This window comes from Chaetura pelagica, unplaced genomic scaffold (genome assembly GCF_000747805.2).
Source record: "Chaetura pelagica isolate M959 unplaced genomic scaffold, ChaPel_1.0 scaffold120, whole genome shotgun sequence".
NCBI classification, from domain to species: Eukaryota; Metazoa; Chordata; class Aves; order Apodiformes; family Apodidae; genus Chaetura; species Chaetura pelagica.
The window spans coordinates 1,569,446-1,575,535 of NW_009951952.1; positions in this window are offsets into that span (position 1 = coordinate 1,569,446).

The following is a 6,090-nucleotide window of genomic DNA, read 5'->3' on the forward strand; positions in this document are numbered from 1 at the left end:
CACCTAACACTCAGAGAGTTTGATAGCCAAGCTAGAGATGTGATTTGGTAGCCCATTCTGTATGTGGAGTTTTCCTTAAAATCTGGGTCTGTGTTATCACAGAACGATCCTTTGGATACTTAGGCACAGAACCATGCAGAAAGGAAGAGTTAACAAAATACTTGTTTAATGGACAGTAATACCACCCTTTGTGCATCATCCCTCAGTAGCCTGGGTTTCCTTAGGGATTTGATAGTGTTGTTGCTTTACTGTTGGAAGATCTGCAGGGCTTGGGTTGAGTGCTTGTCTCCTGCATTTCAAGCAGTGGTCCCTGGCTTCATTCCCCATAGGTAATGCCAGACTCTGAATTTTCTTTAACTTCCTTTTCTTTGGGTTAGTAAATTGCTTATTTGTTGGGCTTGGTTTTTTTCATGTATACCTCATAAAGAACTACCTGCCCCTATAGGGTTTCAGTTACAGCTTCTTTTTCTTTGTTGAGAAAGATTACTTCCTTTTTTCTTAATTGGATAAAGAGGCTTATTAATAGAATTTCCCTTTTCAGAACTGGAAAATGCCAAGAAAGGCTGTTGCTCACACTTTCTGAATACAAATTTACTTCTCAATTGAGACCAAGCGTGGAGAAATTTAGAATATTAGGTGAATAATTAGCATAGTTATGAGCAGGTGGAAACAATATAAAATCAAAAGAAAAAATAATCTTGACAACCACCATGAGCTATGCAAATAAGTTGTGGGTAGTGCCTGAGGAAAGCAAGCCTACAATCAGTAGCTTTTGATCAGCTTTTACCAAAGGGCTCTTCTGGAAAATTTTGAGGGATTTTTCTAATCAGAAAAGATTAAAAGCTTTTGATAGAAGAGTTTATTAAAGTCCCATTTAATTTTTTATTAGTTCTAGCTTGTTGCACTTCAAACAGTTTAAAAGTTTAGTTTTATGACATTCACTGCTTTAAAATACTTTTTTTTTTAACAAAGATGCATGACACTGATGTCTATGATTCACAGTGATATCACTGTGGGCAGACAATAATTTTGTTTTCATTGGAAGGAAATAAATTGTACTTGTAGCACAGATGTTATCCCAGATCACAAACTGTCCTGACACTGTTATGTTTTGCATCTTTAGTCTAAAAGAAGCTGTAGAGATGAGATCTGCATGACCCTAAAAAGCTAGAAACAGTAAAATTAGTGCTCCCAACTGTTCAAAAATTTATCTTTTAAAGCATATGATGACAACAGCATCTGCTGGTACAAGTAAACAGTGAGGAATGGCAATGAACTCCACATCTGTGCTGTTGCACTCAGAATCTTTTTTATGTGCAAAGATAAAACACACCTTATGTCTAAAGACAAAGAAGTTGTTGTTATAAATGAAGTTTTTACAGTCTAATCTAGGAATAATTACTTGTTCAGATCCAATAATTACAAGAAAAGAAAAAATACTTCTATACAGGGGAAAGTCTCAAGGAACAACAATACAGTTACACTGAGCACATAAAGTGTCTACCTCTTTATCCTGCTGTCATGCTCACCTGTCCCCTGTTCCACTGGGTCCTAGAGTGGTCTTGTTCTGGTGCTAGGGAAGTGGAGGTATTTCAGCAGTTTTCAGCAGCATCAGAAGGTGCTGATAGGAGGAATATGATGGTGGTGGTGATAGTTTCTTCTTCTTCACTCCAGGATCCCTTTGGGGTAATTTTTAAGTTTGATAGCAAGCTTTTAAACTTGTCTTTTTTTTAACTGGTCTACAGCTCCATATCCAAATTAACTGTATGTGATACTTCACATACATGTTAGATACTACTTATTTGTTCTGTTGTTTATCCCTAAAACTGATTGTGTTGAGCTTCAAGTCTGCCATTCTCTAAGTGACCATGGGCGAGCTGTCTATAGCCACAGTGATCTCCAAGTATCAACTCTGTACCCCATCTCTTTATCCCATGCTTGTACTCCTCTACATTCTGTGTCTGCATCACAACGCCTCAGCTGCCATACCAGGCCTGTATTTTTCTACCCTACATCATTGTGTTAGAATTCTGAAATGTTGATGTCACCATGCAAAGATAAACAGAAGTGAAGACAAGATAGCCACAGACATCCAGTTAGAAAAAATTGTTGTTACAACTACACCAAGTTTAACTGTAGACTAAACCAAAGTTGCAGTCAGGTCAAGAAATGTTCAGACAAAGCAAGCTTGAAAAGCTTAAGTTCTCAGGGTTTGCAGGCCCCCCACAAGGCTTATGGCCAGTCACTAGTGATGGCAGTATAATATTACAGAGCTTCAGGGTAGCAGTGCTGCAAGGGCCAAGGATGAATTCTGGTAACACATTAGTTATCATGTTACCACCAACCGTTAAACATGCATGTCTGGGATTGATGCACAGCTCAGAAAGTTCCTAGAACGCTTGACTGCTGAATCTGGGAGTGCTAACCTGGAGATGTCTCACAAAACACTAGTACTACTCATTATGCTGTTTTTCTTAGTCTCCAGTGCTTCCTGTTCCCAGAGAGGACTCCATGCTTGATGAGCCTTTTGCTCTGACCTAGACTTTATATGCAGCTTTTAGTCCCACCCTTTTGCCTCTCTAGCAGAGACAGTGAATATAGGAATGTGTGCATACACTGAGATGTGCTTCAGTATCTTTAACCTGTTGCTTTGATGAGATGGTAGACTATACATTTGTGTGACTGAAAAGCAGGTACCTGTTCTCATCCAGGCCAGAAAAGCAAGACAGGTAACTTTGGGCAGAAACATAATTTCTCCTGCCTTTCCTTGGAGATTTGACTACTGAGGTAGGCAGTGACTATGAATTCCTTATGAATTTCTGAGAAGGTGTGGTGGGAGGCATCAGGAGCTAACAGGAGGAGCTGGTGACACTGTTGCTTGCCTTCAGCATGCAAAAATTGAGTCAAGTGTATTGATTGTGGAAGTGAGTTAGCAATGAACTTTAAGAAAGAAGGTAATTTGGGATGCATCCTTCACTTTTGCAGGCTTTTCTATATCCATGCAAAATTGGCTTTTAAAGAAAGTGAGATTCAGATAACTTTGGCCTGTAGTAAAACACCAGTTTTATAAGGCATGCTAGTACTTGGAAAATTGACAAAACTCTGACATTTAAGCTCATATTTTTGAACACTCATTGCAGCAAGGAACTCAGCACTAATTTTTGCCCTTTTTCCTTGCATAGCGTTTATAGCTCTTTGTGATTGTTGCTACCATCCCTGTTGTGGTTGTTATTTTTTTTTAAATAAACTTTTGAAGCCCACTAGATTACATCAGTTCTAAAGACTGATCAGTGCTAGTTGCTGAAAATAAATCAGCCGATCGTGGTTGCAAGTATTTGAAAATGGTTTTTACAAGCCCTGGGCTCTAGAAATGTGAAATCTGTGGCCAAAGCCTATAGGAGTCTTAATTTTTCTCTGAATTTTGAAGTGAAATGTTTATTAAATTTGGTCTGTTATTAGATGGGAGTAAAAGAAAATAATGTAATCATGTCAGAATAGTGTTTCACGACACATACTGCAGCTATACAAGTAGTTGGTACCTTCTCTGCCTGAACAAATCCCTTTAATCTGTAATATGTTGGAGTGAGGAGACATGAACCTTCTAAGTGCCCACATAATTTTTATTTCTTTGCAAATGTTCTTATGTTTGCTTATTTTACACATTAAACTGATCAGACTAGTAGAAAATACATTATTGACTTTTTCAAAATCTGATTTTGTATTTTCTGTCTTAGAGCTAGAAGCATAATATCCACTACATATTTATTTTCTATAGTTCAGTCACACCTCAATAATGAATATAGTATTTCAGTAAGGCTGATAGGCCAAGCTTGGATCCTCATGGAAGTTTTCACAAGTAGGAGACAATTATTAAAATATGACATTCTAAGAGAAAGCTTCTGATCTTACACTGGAGAATTATTTGCAATCAAATTCATAGAAGTGTTTCAGTGATACTTGTTCTGGTTTATGAGATCACCTCAAAGACACACATGTCACTTGTGGTCTGTTTTTTTGTAGGTCATGTACTTCCTCCAGTTTTGTGAGACTGATTTTAGACCTTTTAAATTCAGCAACGAAATATGGCATATTTCAATATATTCCAGCATGTTTTAAAATAACCCATGTGTGTCACTACATATATGTAATCTTACCCACACTCTGTTACAAGTTAAGAATTCATTTAGTAAATGCTATCAGGGGTCCTGTTCACAAGAGTTCAGTTTATTCTTGACATGGGCTTTGCTTTTTTGCAAACGTGTTGAAATGCACCTTCCCTTAAAATACAGGTGCAGTTAATTCCGTGTTAAAAGTGTATAGACAAATATGTTGGTCAGAAAATCTAGTTTATGTTCCTGGTGAAATTACAGCTTCCTATTAACTGTTTCACTGGACCTTGCTTACATCCTCCTGTACCTTTTTTCTTACTTTAATTCTAGACTTAATGTCTGCTGCTGATAATTCTCATCAGGACAGTCACTAAAATGAAACTATTGTTGATGATGAAATGCAGAAATGTTTGTTTGTCTGTAGCTGTCATCTTAATCTGTTTTTTTCTGAAGAGCATCAGTAATGTCCTTCCTTGTGACCTGCAATGGACACATGATGACATTCTGAGATTTCTGAATAACTACTTTTTCATGTGTTCTGGTGTTGTTGGGAAATGAAACCTCGGGCTCCCTCCTAGTGATTGTGCTCATGAATAGTTTTTTAATTATTTGACATGTTTTTGAATATAAAAAGGCTGCATCTTACTCAAGACCCACTCAGAAATAGGTTTATTTCTTTTAGTGTCTGTTTTGAGAGTAATAGCTGACAGGTGATGAGCAGTATCTTTTGCTCCATTGAGTCCCAAGTCCTACCACTTCTTGAGAAATACCTCAGCAATCAATCCTTCCTCAGACCTACCAGCCCTACCCTGTTTTGCCTGTCAGCTAACATCTGAATTTATCTGGCTGGTGGAGAAGCCTTTGTGAAACTTCATAGTATCTCCTCACAACTTGGGCAAGAAAGCAAGCCATATTTAGGGGGCCTTTGACCAGGACCCTAAGAATTTGAGTTTGAAGGCTTTGAGAAGGCCAGCAAATTGGGGTCTGCAATGCCATCTAAATAGATTTTCAAGGACAATGTTTTCAAAAACTGGCAAGACACTGAAGCAACACACACATCCCCATTATTCTGTGATTCTGCGCTATCTCACGGGGTGATCTTACTATTAATCCACAGGGTAGGACTGGCATGAAAAAGTATTATTTTCACTGGGAAAGCTGTCCCACCAAGGCACTGAAATGGAAGCAGTGGTGGGAAGTGTAGACTGTTGCTGGTATGTGTGGAATTGGATGCTCCATGCTTCCAAACTGCCAGCATCCAACTGCTTGTTTACAAGACTCCAGAAAGGAATCCAGGAAAGAGCCTTGCAGCCAGAATCTTGGCCCACAACCACCCCCTCTCCCACTGGTTTAGAAAGACCAGCATAAACAAGCAAATAATATTACTTTCCAGAAAGAAGAAATGAAAGCAACAAAAAAGAATCAGATAGCTGGAACAAAAAAAATACTCATTTCATTTAAAAAGGCATCAGTATCCCGGCCAATAGGCATAGCTTTGGCATGGACTGTGTAACGAAAAAAAAAGATATATGGGTCAGAAATACATCCACAAAATGCAGTTCAGAAGTACAAAGCAAGTGTTGGTGGAGAAACATGCATCAGCATATTTGTATGAGTAGCATAAGACTCCAGTATTGCTGTGCTGCCTAAATCCTTGTGGTGACATTCGTGGAATGTTACTCCCACAGTAACATTTATTTTAAATTTTCTAAATACTTGACACTGTTTCATATCCTAAGTCAATTAGTTATGTCTTGTTGGAACCACATATGTCAGAGAGAGAATTCATGCATTTTTGGTTTGTCTTCTATTCCTGCTATGTGTTTTTAGTTTAAACATTTTAAACAGTAACTGTAGGAATCACTGCAGGTCAGACCATTGCCATATAAAAATTAATGAGCGCTTGGGAGATTTTTTTGTTGCTCCTGTGACCTAATTGAACTTTCCATCCATGTGGGAAAATGAAGGGAAATGTAGGGAA